The following is a 20,849-nucleotide window of genomic DNA, read 5'->3' as shown; positions in this document are numbered from 1 at the left end:
AGTTGTGGGCTGAAACAATGCAGCTTGTTATGAGGCAGGCCATCATTTGTGACCCAACTTCTGACGCCATTTCCACTGTCTCTGATTCTTCCTGCTGCCAGGTGCTCTTGGAAAATGGGACATGTAATATTTTGTGATGAGCCAGATCTGGCCCAGGGGTCATAGGTTGCTGACCTCTGTTCCAGAAGAATTGAAAAAGAAATTAAGCAAGCGTAAATGATGTCAGATTAAATTCCATATAGACAAATAGGGTGATGCAAACTGAAAAGAAAAAGTATAGTTATTTATACACTAGCCAGTTCTAAATTAACTCTAAACCTTCAGTGGAAGGGGGGAAAAAAAAACTAGGCATCATCTTAGAAACTGGTCACAGATGAAAACTATTGCTTGGCTATAGAACTGTATTTAAAAGAAGCAAAAAAACCTTTGTATTTAAAAGAGCATGCTGCTAAAAATATCTCATTATTTAAGCTGATGATATGCCCTCACATGGAATACCATTTGAAGTCCTGGTCATGCCAGTTCAAAAAGGATACAGAAGAAATGGTATAGGTCCAGAGGACAGCAGTGGAAAAGATCAGGTGTATGGCAAGTTTTCTCCTGTATGTGTAGAATTAAAGGCTAGGACTTTAGAGAGATACAAATAAATGATAACTCAATAGAATTAGATCCAATACTGAATAGCCCTGAGAAGGTCAGTTAGGAGTACCTTAATACAAAATAAGGAGGCATGATGGAAAAGAAAAAAGAAAAGCAGTTTAAAAATGAGAAAAGGAAATACTTTTTAAATATGTATGTCATTCAGCTGTGCATGACTGCTACGATGTATTACTGAGGTAGGATTCCAATAAAGAACTAATCACTTAAGGCATTTACAGACATGCTCCGGGAGGTAGTGGTAGGGGGGTGCTTTAATTAGCAAGCCACACTAATTAAAAGCCTCCAGTGGTCATGTGTATCAGCATCCCCATATTGGAAAAAATGGCAGCAGGGCAGTTTGAGCTAAAGCTTATCTCACAAGTTTTAGTTCAAATCACCCCACCACCATTTTTCAGCATGGAGACACAGATAGACATGGTTAATTTTCATGCTCCGACGTGCTGGATTTACAGTGTACGGGAGCAGCCTCTCTGCATGTGTGTAAGTGCCCTTAGGTACCCAATTATCTTTTGAGGCTATGTGACCTAACTACCATATTTTTGTGCATATAGCCCACACACTGATATAACCCACACCTGCGTATAACCCGCGGAAAATTGTATTTTCATAAAATAATCTGTGTATTCCCTGCACCCATGTATTCCCCACCCTCTGAGACATGGTCGCAAACACGGGCTCTGCTGGGCATGGCTGCTGGAGCCAGAGCTGCAGCTGGGGCTTGTCACAGACTTTCACTGCCCGCCTGCAGCCTCCCACCGAGACATGACCGCAAGTGCAGGTTCTGCCAGGGCTCACTGCAGACTCTCACCGCCCACCTGCAGCCTCCCACCGAGACATGGCTGCAAGCATGGGCTCTGCTGGGCAAGGCTGCCAGAGCTGGAGCTGGAGCCAGCTAAAAGTGGTGCAGGGGAGGGGAGGGGAGGGATGAAGAGCTGCGAGCGGGGGGAAGGTAGCCCTGCTCCCCACTGTTGCCCGCCGGCCACGCTCAAGCCAGTCCCACTGGGGGATGGGTAGGGACAGGCCATGCTGTTCTAAAGACTCTGCATAGCCCGCACCCTTGTATAGCCCGCACCCATCCGTCAAGTTTGTAAAAATATGTATAGCCTGTGGGCTATATGCGTGAAAATACGGTACTTTTCTTTTCTATTTTCATCCTGCCTTATTTTTTTTATTATGGGAGCAAACAGGTACTGCTAAATGACCTTCTCAGGGCTATTCAGTATTGGATCAAGTATTGGATCTATTGAAACTTCAATTAATCATAGAACAGACATTATAGGTGCATCCACATAGTTGTGTCGCTGCTACCTGTCCCTGAAGAATGTCTATGCTCTGGCATGCGGCAAGTTGCTCTGGGTAGAGTAGGGAAGGCTGGGGCCAGCACCTGGGTTGGCTTCAGCAGCCTTACCTGGGGTCCTGAGGGCCTCCTGGGGCTCCAGTGGTGGTGATCCAGTGTGCATAGCCTGCCCAGCAGCTGGACCATGACTCTTGCTGGGCAGGTTTTGGTTTTAGTTGGCACATGCTGCTGTCACATATGCTGCCCCAGTTCTTTCAGGCATGGGTTTTTTGACATTGTGATCTCTCAGTGCCAAAACCCCCCGCTGCTCTGCAAATTGGCAGTGTGCCAAACACCTGTGCACAGGTCTGCAGTGCCACATACCACATGTGTGCGCTTGTCTGGACACACCCTATGGGATCAAGATGTTAATTAACCTGCACTTTATAGAACAAGTGTAAGAGTGATGTTATAATTCTGATGGTCCAGAAATTTTGCTAAAGGCAAGGATTTCTTAGAGTAATATATTTTATTGGACTGCACAGTTGGTCTAATGAAGGATATCACTCTCAGAAATCCTTTCCTCTCTTTACAGAGCAAAGCATTTAGGTTTCAGATTTATTTTGAGCACTTGAATGATTCCATTTATAAGTTCCACTGGAGCCATATGCCCAAAATTGAACACGTCTAAGTATTTTGCTGAAGTGGGGCCAAAGTGCTCAGCCTTCTTTGAACAAAAATATCCATGATTACACATTCAAGAAGAAAAAATGGTTTTGTTGCACCAACAAATAATCAGTGATCCACTTAACAGCAAAAATAACAACTGTATAATAAAATACAAGGACTGATTGAGATATAAATAGGACTTGATAATCCGCTGGACATACATGCTGGTTGCTCATTCCGCGGACTAGCAAGAAATTACTTTCTTCTTATTCTTTTTTTGGTCCTAAAGCTGCATTTCACTGTGCCTGTCACTTTATTTTGGAAAGAATGAATAGGTTCCTGACAGTGTGCTTTATTGAAAAAGGGAATCATTTTCTTAAAAAACACACCTACACCAGTAATATTGAACAAGTTAAATAAATGAGTGAAAGCACCCAACTAGTTAGCAAGTCCCAAAACACTCTAGAGATCATTGCAGAGATGTTAAGTCTCTCTGTAGGTGGAGTTTTCTAACAGGTCTCTACTACAAAGCTAATTTTTAGTCTTCCTCTCACTGCAACCATAAAAATCCTTGCATTATGGAAATGTAAGCTGAAGTTTCAGGAGAGATTTTGGGGGGCAAAAAATAAAAGAACTGGAGATTGAGCAAGTCATTTTTAGGATCAATTTTTAAATTCCTTTTATCTAAAGAAATGTATAAAGTTTGTAAATGTTGGACCCCTGGTGGCCCCCAAAGTTTCTTTTTCACAGTGCATAGTATGTGCAAAGCAGCCAGCATAACACGAACTGTGTACAGCTGCTCATGACACACCATGTTCTTCACATAGAGAAAAATGACAGTACCTAGTTTTGCACACAGGATTTTTCATCATGGATCTGAAGCTGTGTTGCAAAGGGAGTGTCACGAGTAGTGTAGCTGATGGGGGGCAACTGGGGCTCCAGACCTGGGCCTTTTGGGGGGCACAAAAACTGCTGTTGTTACCATGTACATCACCGCTGCCTTATTACACCTCGGAGTTATCACTAATCTTATTTTAACAATAGGAAACTAAAGATGAGAACACTGATAAATGCCTATGTGCTTTATACTTCTCCTCCCAGCTCTTGTTACAAGATCCACCCTTACTTCAGTCTATACTCCTTACTGTGATGCGTAACATATCTGTCCATATAGTGCGTCTTAGACCTTGTGTGTTTCGCTGTGATACATCACAAGTTCCCTTGCAACCCACAGAGTGAAACCCCTCCAGGAATCCGACTGTGCAGAACATGTCTTTCCTGCCCATCCATAATGGAAAAAGATGAAGTGGCCAGTCAAAGGTCAAATAACAGGCTAGTAGCAGAGTCAGAAATAGAAGTCAGGTCTCCATCCAAGTTCATGCTCTACTACTAGTTGATAGAACATCCCCTAAGTGAGTACATGTTGATTAGCAAAGGTAAAAACAATAAATATATGTCAGACTTTCCAAACACTGTGCACTAATTAGCCTTTCCATACTTTTACATAATTAGGGTGGCTTTTATCATTCTAAATATTCACAGCATTATGGTTCCAGTGTTTAGTATTAATTTCCACATATTTGTCTGGAAATTACATGAGAACTGAAATGTTGATCTGAGGACTATTTAGTCGGTCTAATAAAAAATATTACATCTACCCAAAGAATCTTGTCTATAAGACTTAAGCACATGCATGAGCATAACTGTAGTATCTGCAGCAGGAATAATCTGTTGATGACTATAACACATTATATTGTCTGGCAGAGGTTAATTACTTTTGCCCCTTTGTCTCTCCTAGAAGCTATTCGTGTCTCACCTCTTCTTTCTCATTTGCTCTTGGCAAATGACAGCACCTGGTGAAGATGGCATTATAGTCTATGTGGTACACTATCTCTCAGGGATTACCTGGAGACCCATGATGAAGGCAGCATGCTTTGTTCCAGTCTAAACGCATCACATAGAGCTCAGTCTCTAATTACTTCTGCTCTCTTAGTCTTTGTCCTACAATGTGCACCATTTCATTTTTTGTCCCTTATATATCTGACCCTACTTGTGACAGCAGTTGATGGGCTGTTCTGATATTCTAGCTACTGGGGAGATGCCCACGTAGTGCTCTGCTTGAGACTGCATTTTGACTTGCATTCACAGCTATGACTTGTGATAAATATCTGCATTGTACTAATGCCCAAGGTTAACCAGACAGTCTGCAGAGATACAGGAACATAGTTCCTGCCCTCAAGATCTTCCAGTTTAAAAAAATAAATGGATGAACAGACCTAGGTAGAGGAGGTAAAAGGAGTATAAAATGCACAAGCAATGTGTAGACCTTAATCTTTCTCCATACCCTAGTACGAGTCATACCTATTATACCTGGCCATTATTAGGCAGCTAATTTCTCAGAGGCCCTAGTTTTTGTTAAATGTGCTGTGGTGCTTATTACATTTCAGGTTTTCAGTAATCATCAGTTAACACCAAGAAAACTCAGTAATTTCACCCCTTCCACTCACTCTTATGAACTGTAGGACTCTCTCCTGGTGACTCTAGGCCCGTTTGATCATTTTTTGCTTTGGCTGCCAACAGGCACCTTGATTCTGATATGTATATCTCTTTACTAAGATTGGATGGAACAGATAAGTATTACTATAAGCAGTTGATAATCCATAAATTTGGATCTATTCAAATACTTATCATAGGATATATTGTCAGTTTTCAATGACCAATTCCCTATCAAAGATATATTAGTACATATTTAGTATAAGCCAAGCATAAGAGACATACAGTAAGGATATGAACAAAACCCTACTGATGCCAATGGAAAGATATCCCTTGACCTATGCAAATGATCAAACATGGATACTATTTCTGAAAAAGCTTGGATACCTAGACATACACAAGCAAAGCATTCTTGTACCACCATATGGCACTATCAGAAGATGTTTTTTATAAGTTTCAATAATAAGAAGGTTGCAAGCTACTATTTGTATCAAGTGAGCTCCCACGCATTTCCCCTCAGGTGTCTTTTCAAGGAGGAAACCCAGCTTTGATGCACTTAATTTTTTTAAGCTTTGTTTTAAAGGACGGTGACATTTCCTTTTGGGGCAAGGAGAGGGGTGGATAGGAAAAGCATTCTTCATCCTAGCCTGTTCTGTTGGTTCGTTAGGGAAACAGATAACAGTGAAGAAAAACCTGAAAAAACTTAAAATAATTATCTCTTCATCTTTTTATGCATTTACTTTGAGACTTCTTTGCTTGGTGGACTTCCTTGACTGTGTCTGAGCTGAATTTTACATCAAACACCCCAGTACAGCAGTGATCTCACAGGTCTGTCTGATATTCCCTCTGTGCACAAGGCAGGGAGAGATTTCATTTCATGCATCATTCATAAACCCACTGCTGGGATTCCATGAGTTGCTACATCTCCCAATCCTACCGCAAAGGCTTAAAACAAAAAAGACAACTATATATTCTTCTGTTGTGGAAATTGGTCACAGATGTCACATCATAAGCTGTGTTATAGCAAAGGACAGGCTTATTTTCAATACAAGGTAAAGAGGAACTATTTATTGTTTGGTTGTCTGAAAGTTTTGCTCAGGTGCATTGTGCTGCTTTGCAGTATTATTCCACAAGCTGTGCTGACAAAGGAGTTACCTGTAGCTTCACCACAAAGTAAAAAAGAAAGCAAAACTCACCTTTTGTGAAAAACTGCTGCTTGAAAACTCTGCATCTCTTAATCTTGTCATCAGTCAAAACCTTCTATTTTATCAAGTTAAATCAATTGATGACAATTGCCTTCCCTTCAAATCCAGCCTATATATGGCCTTCCATGTCCTCTCCCCTTCTACCGTATTTCCTCTACCATTTGGAATAGTTATTCAAGGAATAAGTGATCTCTTTTCATATTCCACCACAACTGACATTGATTTTGCCTGGTCTATTCCTCCTTTTCTAAATACATACATAAATCTCATATGCCTTGAATTGTCTGTTTTCCCTAACAGAATTAAGGTCTCTGAAACATGTTTTTTTACCCATGTTCTGCACTCCTACACTACCAAAGTCACAGGTATTGACTGTTCAGCCCATAATAGCTAAGTGTATTTGTATTTGTGAGCATAGTACGTAATCTGCTAGGCAGCATTTTCTGATATTTCTGTAGGAATGAGGGTGTACAAGGTCTATTGGATTAAATTTCATAGCAGAGTTTCAAGTCAGACCAAAAATCAAGGACTCTGCAGAGCCAGGATGGAATCAATTTATGATAAGGCAAATTTGCTCACTTCCATTCAAATCTTTTTCCTCACAAGTTGCTTCCCTCACCTAGGGCTGTCTGTCATTATACTGGAGGGGGAAGGAAGATCTTCAGTCCCATGCTAGAGATTCGGATGAATGAGATGGAAGAGACCAAAGGGAATCCCTTCCCAGTTGCAGAGCTTGCTGACCTGTCTTAGAAAACTGAAAGAAGCAGGGTTGGCCCCTACCTTGAAGAAACAAAGAAACAAGCAAACTTAGATGCCTATGCTGAATGCTTGTGGTTCTCCACTACCACTTTCCTATTCCTCTCCATCCCAGTTTAGTTAGCCATGCAGTAGAGCACATCGACTTTGGAAGAGTCTGGACCTCTGTATTAACTCTGATATATGCCATGCATATAATTTCTGTTAAAAATAACTTCCAGTGATAACAATAAGAACATGTGATATGGCTATATCAATTGCCCTTGTTGTAACCTAAAAGCCCTCACAGTATGAAAACATTAGTGACCTCCAACTCCTCCTAGCAAGTAATGGCAATGTCAAGGAAGCCTTGGAGGACAAGTCTATCCTGGCTTACAGACAAGCCTCATAATCTCAAACAACGTATATCCAGGAACAGATTGCATAACTCTGGTTCTCGCTAAGGCACTAGTCATTGCAGCTGACCCAGAGGCCAGCTGTGCCCCTCATTAACACAGAGGATATCTATCACTAGACCAAAATGATGGCATGGATTATTAACATCAGAGGTTCATTCACCTGCTCCTATACCAACATCATGTACACCATCACCTGCTTGCTCAAGGTGCCCCTCTGCTGCCTACACTGGACAGATGGGATAATCCCTGTATGAAAGAATGAGTGGACACCAACCTAACATCAGTTCCAAAAAAATACAAAAGTCTATGGCAGAACACTTAATCTCTCTGGACCTCCCATTACTGACCACAGAGTTGCTGTTCTCCAACAGAAAAAAATTAAAAACTGACTTATATGCCAAACGTAGAACAAGAAATCATCCACAGACTGGATTGTACTAAGTATGGTCTCAGAGATTATGGAGTCTTATCCCATTAACTGGAGTATATTTTATAAACCTTATGTCCCTCAGTGGATTAAGTGCTTTGTTTATCCCCTTTGACCATTCAACTCCTCTTCAACTGTCTCAGCAGTGCTCCTTTCCTTCCTCCCCCATTCCCTAGCTTTTGTACTTAAAGGGTGCATTTACACATCTCCCTACAGTGACATAGCAACACACTACCTCACTGTATGGTATGCTGCGGTGAAGTAGCAATCACACAGGTCTACATGTGATCACCAGCTATTGTCCTGTAGTGGTGCACTTCCCCAGTATAGCATGCTGCTACGGTGATGTAGCATCAAAATCTGTGCACTGCGTGCACAACATAGTAACCACCCATACTGTGCTGTGCTTTAGTACTTCCAGAAGGAAGTACTAAAGCGCAGTGTCATAGCAATGTCACCATATGGCAATGTGTAGATGCACCCATCATGACCGTATTCCTTTCTGTTTAGTACTCCTGCTCTCTGCAAGTCCATTCGTAGCATCTGATGAAGTAGGCTGTAGCCTAGAAAAGTTCATGCCTCTCTGAACAAGTTAATTTATAAAGATACCACCCTTCTCTGCCTTCTGACAGTACAGTTCTAATGTTTGATACTTGAAATTAAATCCAATTCATGTACAGTAGAACCTGGATGATTCACAACCCACTTAGTTCCTCATAGGTTGCCAAATGTGGAACAAGCCACTCAGCTGATTGTTGCAGCTTTTACTTCACAGGGCTCCACATCTCTGATCTACTCCAGCACAAACACAGTCCCACACAATTCATTGGAAAATTGTCACTGTTTTAAATAAGAGTGGCAGCAAACAGGAGGTACACCTCCATCATCCCATGCTGCTGTTTGCTGCAACTACATACAACCATGGCTAGTGTGAGCTGTAGGGGAGGGTATGGAGTCTAACCCAGTGAAGAGAGTACTGTAACTGAAAAACTGGGATGTAATCATGGTCCCATTTTAAATCCATGATAATTCTGCCATTGGATTCACTGGGCCCAGGATTGCATCCTTACTGTCTGAATTACTTGCAGTTAATCCTTTTGTTCTTGAAATAGTTTTAGAGTAATATACATGCAATACACATAGATTAAGACTAAGGTAGTAGTTAGGATACTTACTCTAGTTTAGACCAGTTAGACTCTATCCCACTTAGCCATTACATGAAAATCTTAAAATTCTTGCATATCTACCAAAAAAAAAAAATCAGTTGACTCAGTTGTAAGGATTCTTTGAATGTCTTAATTCATAATACAGTATACTTAAGAAACTTATGAAATAACCAGAAACGATAAGTGAGTCAGTAAGCTTTAGTTAAGGAAGATATACTAGTCCTCTTTCACGCCTTATGAATTTTCATCCAGAGTTAGTTATCAGTCTAGGCCCATTAAGAAGCAACTAGTGATAATAATAATAATAATAATAATAATAATAATAATAATAATAATAGTACAAGTATGATTTTGTTACCATGACCCCATAGCTGTACTCCTTGCTGGAAAGAAGGGAGGAAACTTAAATCTGGCAAGACTGAAGTCACATTACCAAGAAGCCAAGACAAAAAGTCAAGAGCACAATTAAGAAGACTTTCTCTCTCCTCCCTTTATCTTCCCTCTGTTTCATGTTTCTGTGGGGGATTTTTTAGTACACAGTATAACAGAGGCTTTGAGTACCAAGAGAGAAATCTTGTTGCAACTTCAGTCAGTCATTTTTCAGCTCAGATTGCAGGATGTCACTACTAAGTGGTGTTTGGTTGGTACTAAAGATTACTCAAAGACATGAGGTACATTATTTCAATACCTTTCTTTCTTACCTTCCATTGCATTTTGCTGTATCTGAGCCATTACATTATTGTTTATTTTTAAATAACCATGCAGTTCTGAAGCTGACCTTGTAGATTCCCTGGACTCCTAGAACTGTGGATAAAATCCAGCAGCATGCATGGAAATAGTGAGCCCTGTGGAAGACTGGAAGATGAGACATTAGGAGTGTTTCTTGTTACTGAACAAGACATATATTGTAAGGGATTGGCCGGGACATAGGTGGCCAGGCCTATGGTAGGCCACTCGAAGTGACCTGGAGGTCAGCAGTGCAGGGTAATATGTTACTTGAGCTGAAAGGGGAGATCCAAGAGACATAGTGCAAGACATAAGCCAAGGTTAGGATTCAGGAGTCAGAGAACCACTGCCTAGTTCCTAGGAAGATTCAAGGTCACGGTCAAAGAAGCCAAGCTGAGTCAGGATTCAAGGGAAACTAGAGAGAGCAGGGCTAGTGCCAAGGTTTAGAGGAGGTCCAAAATCAGGGTCAGGGAATGCCTGACTCCCTGAGTCCAGAGAACCAGGGAGCCGAACAGACTGCAGCTATGTGAAGGCATGCCTGCAGCCTGAGGCTGCAGGTGTACTTCTAAGGGGTGAATGGTGCTTTCATCAGTCAATCCAGTTGCAGAAAACTGGGACTAGGGTTCAAATTATGGGGAAGTTCAGTGGGGCTGAGCTCCCCCATAAGAGATGAGCCCCTCTGTAAGATTTCAAAATACTAACCTGGGGAGGGTCTCCAATTTTATTAGGGCATCATGATGGGCAGCCCAATTTATCTTCCTCCCTTCCCCCCAAGAGTCAAAGTGTAATTCAAACCCTGATTGGGACTGTCACATTAGCCAGCCATCAGGGGCAGGTGTGGTGATGACTCAAGTGCTTGGCCCAGCAAGGCACGTCTGATCAGGGGCTCTGATGCATATTAGATTCCCAAACGTGGGATACGACTTGCTCTACATCATAGCATATACCTAACAGATTTTCTATTACTGCTACAATTATTCAAAGAAAAAAACGTTCTAGATAAAGTTTCACAGAATTTTCATCTACCACTTGGTAATATCTCTGCACCTGAGTCACTACAGATGTGAGGAGTTTTCACGTCTTAGACAGCCAGTGCTTAAGCCTCATAATTTTAACTGCTCATGCAATGTCTTTATAATTTTGTGTGGAGTACTACACTTGTGCACCTTTTGGTGTAAATGACTGCATTGTTATTCAGCAATACTCTGTGTCCTGTAAAACAAAGTCAACAAGCACTTTTGACTGCAAACTGAGGGTCATGTTTTAATTCAACTGTTATAGTGCAAATGTTTTCTGGATCAGATTTTTTCCATTGCTGCTGCACTTTGTGTGGTCATTTACCTACTGCAAAGTTCATACAAAATGGTGAGAATCTGATTTGCGCCCAGGTGAATTGGTATAAATGGTTACTCAAGATACCCATGCTCCCATCTACATTTCATAAGTTTTAGGTGGGTATGGCACAATACAGCAGATCATCTGTTCCCCTTAGGGAAGCTGAGGGACAAGGAAAACATCACAAATACTTCCTTTAGAGTCACTTGCTGTGTGACACTTGAGATACACAAGGCAATTAGTATTATTTATACAGCTTTAGAATTGAATTGAATGATTGATATGGGCATATACTTAACTTGAGTAGTCACACAATTTTATTCCTGTAACTCTCATCATTCCTTACCCCGTCCTCTCCCATTTATTTGTTATCCCCAATTGCCACACCTAAGATGGGGGGTTTGGAGGAAGTCTGGGAGCTATTTGAGGGAAAGACCAATTGTTCTGTGGAGGGTTTAAAGTGCAGCCCTCCTACTCGGCTGCCACTTCCTGCATTGTTCTGGATGCTGAAGTGGTGGTGGACAGGGTGTCTGGCACATGGCACCATGACCAGAAGCTCGGAGTGTTTGCTGCTATGCTGCTGTGCAAATAGAGGATCCAGGGAGTGGGGGACTTCTGATGTTTGTGCAAATGTATTGCAGCCCTCTCTACTCTACTACATCCATTTGTCTCATCTTGATTTTGCAGTGCCAGTTCCATGGTTAAGAGGGTAACATGGTCCTTGGGCCCTCTGTGGAGAAAGGGGGGAAACAGTACCTAGTTGTGGAGAAGAGTGGGATGCTGTGACTTTTTTCCCCTACCTAAATGCTGTGCCAGATCCTCAGCTACCTTAAATGAGCCCAGCTTCATTGAAATCAATAAAACCACTGTTTATTTTCACCAGCTGAGGAGCTGGCCCTATATTTTTAAAGCACAGCAACCCCAGCAGAAATTCCTTTATGAGATAATTTGCATTCAGTGGTGCTTTGGCTGCAAAGCTCTATAAAGTCTATATGCCTGTCACTGTAAAATGCTGAGTGAACAGTAATGGAGAATAAACAGGAGCATATGAAGAGGGGAAAAGATGCAGGATGAAATAAGTATCATGCACAGATATTTGGTGTATTAAACTGCATTACCTTTGTGATTTGCTAGTTAGATTTAGACAACCAATCTGCAGCAGCAGTAAAGGAATGTTCTTTTCAATAACTGTAAGAGATTTTTAAGAAGTGATAGCAAAACTCTCCTTTCTTTTTCCTGTAAGGATTACTAAGAGAAAAATCTACTTTGAGGAGCTAAGCTTTCAATATGGGAAAAGAAAAAAAAACCACACAAGGATTGTACAGGAAAAAACCTCAGACTAGGAGATGAGGTTATTCCTGGAGGGGAAAAAAACCTTCACTAAAGTTCCCAAAACAGCTTCTTACCACCTGACCTATGTGTTCCACTTAAAAGGCAGAACAACCAAAGAGAAAAGAACTAAGAGGCAAAAGTGCAACTGTCAGACAAACCAAGTGAAAGTAGCCCTTGAGATAAGAACTGAGAAAGAAATAAAGAAAGAGAGTAATAGCAACGAGAAACCTTCTGTTCCTTTATAAAAACAGTAGCCTGCAGACTCTTTCCACTGAAGTCCATAAAATGCACTGAATGCTATGAGTTTGGGCTAGCAAAGAAGCCCAACCAAAAACCTTTAAAGACCTCAGGTGATTTATCCTATGAATTATTGGCCACAGCTGAGATTTGGGTAAATTGTCATTTGACAGGCACAATTAATTACAAAAAACAAAACAAAACACCAAAACAGGCATCTTTTCGAATTTTGGGTGACATTGGATTTGAAGTTAGGAAATTTATTGTTGAAAAGCATTGCCAGCCATTCTCACACTATGACAATACAATTGTCTGGAGGCATAACTGAGAGGGCAGGATGCTCTGTGGAGGGTTAATGCTGCCAGAATATATGCAGATTGGTAATTTAAAAGCTGACATTTGGCAGTGAAAAAAGGAGACCAGAGCATTAACCCTCTGGCTTCTGGTTGTACCAGCTCTCGTAGGTGCAAACCCTGTGGCTGTACCACTGCAGAAAAGGTGTTGAGTAGGGGGACAGGAGAGGGAAGCTGAGGCATTCCCCTGCCTCTATTCCAGCATCTTCCCTTAGGCAGCACCTGGAGCTCATGCCCTACTCAACACTTGCAGTTACATTACTGCAACAATCCTTCAATTGTTTGTATGACTGTTGTTTAATTGTCAGATGTACTTGCCAGTAACTAGTTGGCCAGCTAGCAAAAGAAAAATGGATCTTGGGAAAATTAACATCATTTAGCAGCATTAAAAGTGTTCACGTTATTCCTGAGTATTTAGACAGCCATTAGTATTCATGAACATGGTTGGGAATCCTTAAAGTGTTACAAATTATAACACACAGTTCTTTGTGCATAATATGTTACTCATTATTATTCTGATTAAAATATTTCCATCCCTCAATTGGTGAGAAGTAATACAGTGTGATTTAAGTAACCAGTCACACAATACCAATAATGAAGAGTGGATACTTCACTAACAGCCCTGTGTTCTGAAAAGGATAAGTCTGAAGTGCGTGTGAGATATGGATAAACAACTAATGCTGTCAAAGAAAACCAGGATTTATGTGTATTGATCCACTAACCAAAACAAAAATATAGGAACATTCACAGCGAGCTCAATAAGAGCATGTAGTGACTAAATTCTGAGACAGACCAAACACTTCTGAAAGAAAATCTAAGTAAATACGGGAGGGCTAAAGATTATAAAAGTCACCTTTAGGCTAGGAATAGACATTGAAAAAGGCTGAGGTGGAATCAGTTTAAGTTGCATAGTTTTCTGTAAAAGGCATAGTTTTGATCAGTAGCAAACAAAACATGCATTTGCCCTTTGTGGGGAGCAAATCTTAGACCAGGCTCTGCCATTTTTAAACCAGCCTCTGTGTGTCGAACTTCTGTTCTGTAATGGGTATAAACTGGTCTTGTGTACCACACTTCTGTTACATGTATAGACTGCTTTAGTGGTAAAAGTGTAATGTCTGTACCTGGATTCAATGCTGGCAAGTCTTACGTTGGCATACTTCTTGGCTGAGAGCACTCAAGCTTCCCTGCTGCATACATATGCAGGCATAGGTGGAAGCTGTGACAAAATCACAGCCTATGTGTATTCAGATATACCAGGGGATGCCCTCACATGTGTTGCACAGTACACGCAGGTAGTCATTTGGCTTCAGGGCCCCACAACCCCAGTATAGTGGCAGCCCCATACCAGCAGAAGTCAAGCCTAACAAGGGGCATTTTCTTGAGGAATACACAAAGACCACAGTAGGCATTTTTATGCCTTTCAAAACCTTACCTGTGTTGGTGTTAGGGCCCTCTCAGCAGAGGTTTCATCTGCTTAACTGGCCTTCCAGAGGTAGAGTTTTGCTAAGACCAAGGTGCAGTGCTGATGCCTATTTAAGAGTGGGGCTCTGAGACCAGGATAATTCAATTTCTTTACATGACTTATTGAGGTCAGTAAATGAATAACTTGGAACCAGATGTGAACAAATTGCCTTGACCCGAGCAACCCTGAACACTGAGGAAAGGGCGGGCTTGAAGTCCTGTACTCTTACAAATGACCAGGGGTTGTGGTTTTTCCTGATAAAAAAAATTGCAAATTCTTTGATAAAACCCCCAAAATCCATGAGTAAAATGAAAGGCCCATCCCCGCCACAACCCTCTGGCTCTTCTTGTGCCCATCACCCTCCCCACACACCCCTCCAGCCCTGCTAGTGCCCTGAACTCCCTCCCCCACCGCAAAGCTCCCCACAGTCCTCCCGGTGCCTCTTAGCCCTCACCCACAGTATACTGCTCCCCCCCAGCCCTACCAGAGAGGGCCTCCAGCTAGCAGGGCTACAGGGCCAAGGACCCAGGCCTACAGCTCCCTGCCCCTGGCAGGAGGCGGTGGTTGCTGCACCAGAGCAGAGCCTGGTTCCCCCCACTGCTGCCTGTTGTGGACTCGTGCAGGGTGCGGGCAGCTCCCTGCTCCTGTGCACACTCCTGTGGGGCAGGAGGAACCTGTACCCCCCAGATCTGTGTGTGGGGCACAGCCGGGCATAAGCTGCCCACTGTGGGCTCTGGTCCTCATCCTGCTGCCCTTCCCTGGGACATACACAGCCCAGCAGGTGCAACCTGGTGCTGCAGGGAACAGTGGGGCTGTGTGGGAAAGCTCATTGCTGCTGTGAGCTCCATGCTGCCCTCACATGGTGGCCCCTGCCTGTATGGCAGCAGTAAGGGGCACAACCCTGTACTGCCACCCTCACTACTGCTGGGTGTGCAGGGGATGTGTTTCCAGGGCAGTGTGGAGCTTGCAGCAGCAAGCAGCTTCCCCACATGGCCCTGCTCTGCCCTGCAGTGCCAGGTAGTACCTGCTGGGCTGCAAAGGCTCCAGGGAAGGGCAGCAGCATGGTGAGCCCAATCACAGTTCCACTCCCACCCAATGCATAGATCTGTGGAGCACAGTTCCCCACTGCCCTACAGCAGTGTGCAAAGCTGCAGGTAGCTGGCCCTGCCCCTGGACAAGCCACCAGTGGCCCTGTCCTACTCCCAGCCAGGGCCCTGAGGCCATGCATTGCAGCCCTGGGCCCCAAACCTTATGCACCACCTGGCTGGGCAGCAGCCCCAGCCCTGCCCTGCCCTGCCCAACTTCCTCCTTCCCTATGGGGTCCTCAATTCCCACCCTCCCCAACACACTTACCTGTGGGAGCTAATCTCTAGGATGCCTGGCAGCTATGTGCATATACATGCACGTGGTGCCTTCTTCCGGACCGCTCTCCTCTCGCTCCCTCCCAGCCCCTTGCAGGCTAGAATTCTGCTAGCCTGCAGAGAGGTCTTTGCAAAACTGCAAAATCTGTAGGTTTCTCCATTAAAATTAGAAATCTGTGTTTTCCTCCAGTAAAGGGGAAATCCGTGTTTTTCTCCATTTCCTCATGGGAACCAGAAAACCTGGATCCCTGCAAAAGACATTGTGTCTAAGGGTAGGTCTACAAATGCCAAGCTTTGTCATTCTTGAACATGCCTTGTCCACCCACTCCCACTTGTATGTTCCCAATCCAGAAGTACACCTTTGCCTGTGACCAATCTCAAGTTCTTGGTCCGTAGTGTGCTTGTGAACAGGTGCTTGGGAAATTTCTGGAGCAGCTTCACCAGAGCATTTTTGCATTTGGAGTTTATAAGCAGGAGTAGGTGAGTAGGGTATGTGAGACATGCATATGAGTTGAATCAAAACCTAAGATCAAAACATCCTGTACCTCTAATCATTTTGAGATCTGGATATGAATTCTATAGCTTTGACCCATTTTTAAATGACTATTAAATGAGATATAGCTTGGATTAATTAGCTCACTGAATACTCACCATTACCCAGTACTGTTGGCTTCTGTCATCTCTATTATTGATGTTTTTGGTACATCATAAACCACAAGATTCAGTTATGGTTCTTCATAGCCATTTCTACTGCTGTTTTTCCCATTCTCTATTCTGTTCTAGAGTCATCTAGAATTCATTTGAACTGTGTTGATTTAAAACTCCTCTGATTATTAGCCTTTGTTGTCTTCTGACTTGGTTTTATGTCAGACTACTTTCTTGTGACTATGATGTTACTCATTATTAAAATACTTTTATCAACTTGTTAAACTTTTGCAGCATGAGCTCGTTATATTAGTTATTCAAAATGGTTTGAACTTTGTCGTTTTTACTGTGTTCTTATAATAAAAGAAGCTTTCATGGGGAGTTAAATCGTGCAGTCATGAGCAAAATATTAAAATTTTGAGCAGCAGGATGGCTGTGTGACATTCAGGTTATAGGATAAAGGTTATTCAATAGAGCTTTTTTCCTGTAGGTCACTGGTTCAAATCTGCCCTGATCAGCGATAGCCAGGAATTAACGCTATCTGACATTGCTTTGCTGTTACCTCACAAAACTGGGAGTTGGTAATACTAGTTTTTATATCCAACTCTGTCATTCCCATCTAACAATGATTACAGATCACAGAAAAAAATTGTTTTCCTTTAATACAGAATAAGGAACTAAATTCTGACAATGAAAAGAGTTATCCTTAAGGCTTTTTCTTTGACATATTGTAGAATTTTTGTCTTCAGCCTTTCCTAGTGTTTCTCTTGCCTATATTCTTGCTTAGCATTTAAGGAAGATGCAGAAATGTATTCATGATAGTCTAGTCACATAAAATCACTGTGCTTCTCTTTTCTGTCAAATGGGGATAACACCTACCTTACATTTTTAATGTTAAGTCAATTTTTTTGGTGTTTGCAGAGCGTTCTGAAACTCAGGGCATGTAATCATGATAAAGAGCTGACAATCTTCAGTAATTGATACTGTTTAGGTATGGAACTAGGTGAAAATGTATTTTGTTTCTTCACTCTAAATGGGACTAGCACTTTGCTGTCTCCCTCGGGCATGGGCGACTGGTGCCTCCTGAGTCTGGAGGGACACCAGATCACTGAATGGGGGAGGGGTCCCCCAGTGGCCATTCACCAAACAGGGGGGTGGGGGATTGAGGGAGGTTCCCCAGTGGCTGATCATCGTGCCTGAAATCACCAGTGGCAAAACTGGAAATGTACTTCAGCTGGCACTTTTGGTTTCACGGCTGGTGTTTCCAGGGAGTGCACGAACAATCTCAGCAGGTGCACGTGCACCAGTGTGCACCCCCTACACATCGCCAGTGCCCTCAGGTAAGGGGCATATCCAGTTACCCTGTCGTAGGAGTAGAGCATGTAGTTGTATTTGCAGTTGGATTTTAATATCGAGTAAAATCACTTCACCCTGAAGCAGTGGGGGAAATAATCTGTGGAATGAACCTGGTACCCTTTCCTGATCCATCTTACTTTCTTCTCTATGTTGGTTTAGTTGTACTGGTTGACATGACGTTTGGGAAAAGGAGAGAACTAAGTTTTTACCAAATCCCGTCTCTTACTTGCCCAGTCCTGGCCACCCACTTAGGACAGATATTAGTAGCTTTTTGCTCTGCTCCTGTACCTTGCCCCTGGATGTAGATAACCCACCTAAAAGACTGAGTGTTTCTTCTTAGTGCTTTGTTAGACCTTATGCTGTAAGCCACATGAATGTTAATCAGTGTAGGGTTGATTGGCTTAGTGGAGCAGTGACACCTTAAAGTGAAAAATGTGTTCTGACTGTCCTTTATCTGCATGGCTATGACTTGCCATTAGAGGTTTGGTGAGCAAGGGCAGGAGTAGGAGCTAGGGGCAGAAACAGCTTGCTGCTCCCTCTGGGCAGAGTGTGGGTCCACCACCATGTGAGTCTGTGGGAGTCCAGAGAGCCCAGGGGAAGCAGCTTCCCTGGAGCTCTCTGGTCTCTCTGAAACTGGCACTGGATCCACACTGAAAGTGAGGCTGCTTAAAATTACTGTGTAACATGGCCTTTATTCCACTTTGCTCCTCTACATGAGGCTATCTTAGCATGCATCCCACTGTAACTAGCACTTTTTTTTCCATTTTGTGACTCGTCTGTGAACAAATCACAATGCTGAGTTTCTATGATAGTCATTACTCATTGCAGAATAATTTCACAGATATCCCTGCTTTGCCGTCTGTGTTCATTGTAAGTATTCTTTTTAGAGGAGTAGGCTTCACGATGTTGCTATTTTCCAGCTATGTGACCTGTAGCTAGTATATGCCCATCCCTGTCAGGTCAGGTTTCCTGTGTGAATTTTTGCAATTAAGCGTTTTTGCAAAATAGTTTTGTGACTCTGGTGCTGCATTTGTATAATCCATGTTGTTTAAAAAAAAATCCTGGAAGTAAAGTTGTTCACAATAGCAGTCCAAGAACTATAGAAGTTGGAGGTGGAGAGTGTGAAAACAGTTTACCTAAGACCATTAAAAAATGGAATTTTTTTTCAGTATTCAATCAGCTCCAACTGCCATGGTCAATAAATGGAGCAAGGTCTACATTTCTAAAGAAACTACCAGGATGCTATTTCTTTAGAAACTGAGGTACACTGATAAGACCACCCAGCTGAAGGTTACAGTCACTTTTCCTTCCTGTAGAGAACCTTTTAAGAAAGGGGTGTCAGACATACAGCCCATTGACTAGATCTGGCCCACGCAGCTGTGTTATTTGGCTTTCATAGATTTCATAGATTTTTAAGGTTGGAAAGGACCTCAATAGATCGAATCTGACCCCCTGCCCTGGGCAGGAAAGAATGCTTGGGTTCAAATGACCCCAGCCAGGTGTTTGTCAAGTCTCTTCTTAAAGACCTTCAAAGTAGGGAAGAGCACCACCTCCCTTGGAAGCCCATTTCAGATTCTGGTAATCCTTACCATAAAGGAGTTCCTCCTAATATCTAGTCTAAATCTGATCTCTGTTAGCTTGTGGCTGTTGTTTCTAGTTACTCCAAGGGGCGCTTTGGTAAACAGAGTATCTCCTATTCCTTGCTGCCCCCCAACCCCAACAAGTTTGTAGACAGCCACCAGATCCTTTTGGAGGCTGAAGAGATCCAGGTCCCTCAATCTCTTCTGGTAGGTCCTTTCCTGCAGGCCCTGATCATACGAGTGGCCCTCCTCTGGACCCTCTCAAGGTTATCCACATCCCTCTTGAAGTCCAGTGCCCAGAACTGGACGCAGTACTCCAGCTACAGCCTGACCAGTGCCACATAGAGGGGAAGTATCACCTCCTTAGAGCTGTTTGTGATGCACCTGTTAATGCATGATAGAGTGCAGTTAGCTCTATTGATCACTTCATCACACTGTCAACTCATGTTCATCTTTGAGTCAATTATGACTCTGAGATCCCCTTCTGCTGCTGAGCTGCTTAGAAAGTCATTTCCTAATCTCTATGTGTGTTGGTGATACCTTCTCCTTTGGAAACTTGCATGGGAGACTGGTGCCTCCCAAGTATGGGGGGGCACCAAATCACCAATGCTGACTGGGGTGGGGATCCCCCAGCCACCAATCGCTGAGGCAACAGCAAAATCGGAAGTGTACAAAACTGGTTTCACGGTTGGAGCTTATAGGGGGTGCACAGCTGATCTCAGGGGGTGCATGTGCACCCACGTACACTCCCTATATGTCACCAATGGAAGCTTGTGTGGGTCCTGGAGGAGCCAGGGGGGCAGAGTGAGTAGTAGCAGCATTAATCCCTGCAGCTCCCTGAGCAGACACAGAGGCTCAGGCACCTCTCACCCCCGCCCTCCCACCCTAGAGGCTTGGGCACCCCCACCACTATTCACCCCACTGTCTGGGGCTGAATTCAGCCCAGGGAGCCAAATGAATTTGACATTCCTGACTTAAGAAGTAAAGAAGAATAATCTTTATTTATTGGAAGAATCTATGACCTGTGTTATGCAATGGAATAGTGCAGATAATAATCATTGTCTTCAAATCTGTCAGTCTTTGGTACTGGTAATATGGCTTCTTGAACTAAGCTAACTTCCAATAATTATTCTGTAATCATCATTGAGTGACATATTTGAAATCTACAATATGTCCCAAATAATGAGCCAAACTCTTGTTTTAAAAAAGGGTAACAATTACCTGTGCATTCAGTAAACTGTTGAAGCTACATGACAGCAAGCAAGCGCTCTGGAAACCACGGAAAAGGAGGGCATCCTAGTCCAAAACACTGCATAATTAAGCATTTTCTCGAAACATATTCTTAAAAGCCTTGAAGTGTTTGTAAGCTGCCAGTAGCCTATTAATAAGATACAGTCAAAATGGAAATGAAC

Source organism: Crocodylus porosus, unplaced genomic scaffold, assembly GCF_001723895.1.
Source record: "Crocodylus porosus isolate Cpor-Errol unplaced genomic scaffold, CroPor_comp1, whole genome shotgun sequence".
Taxonomy (NCBI): domain Eukaryota; kingdom Metazoa; phylum Chordata; order Crocodylia; family Crocodylidae; genus Crocodylus; species Crocodylus porosus.
Note: the sequence above shows the minus strand (reverse complement) of the source record.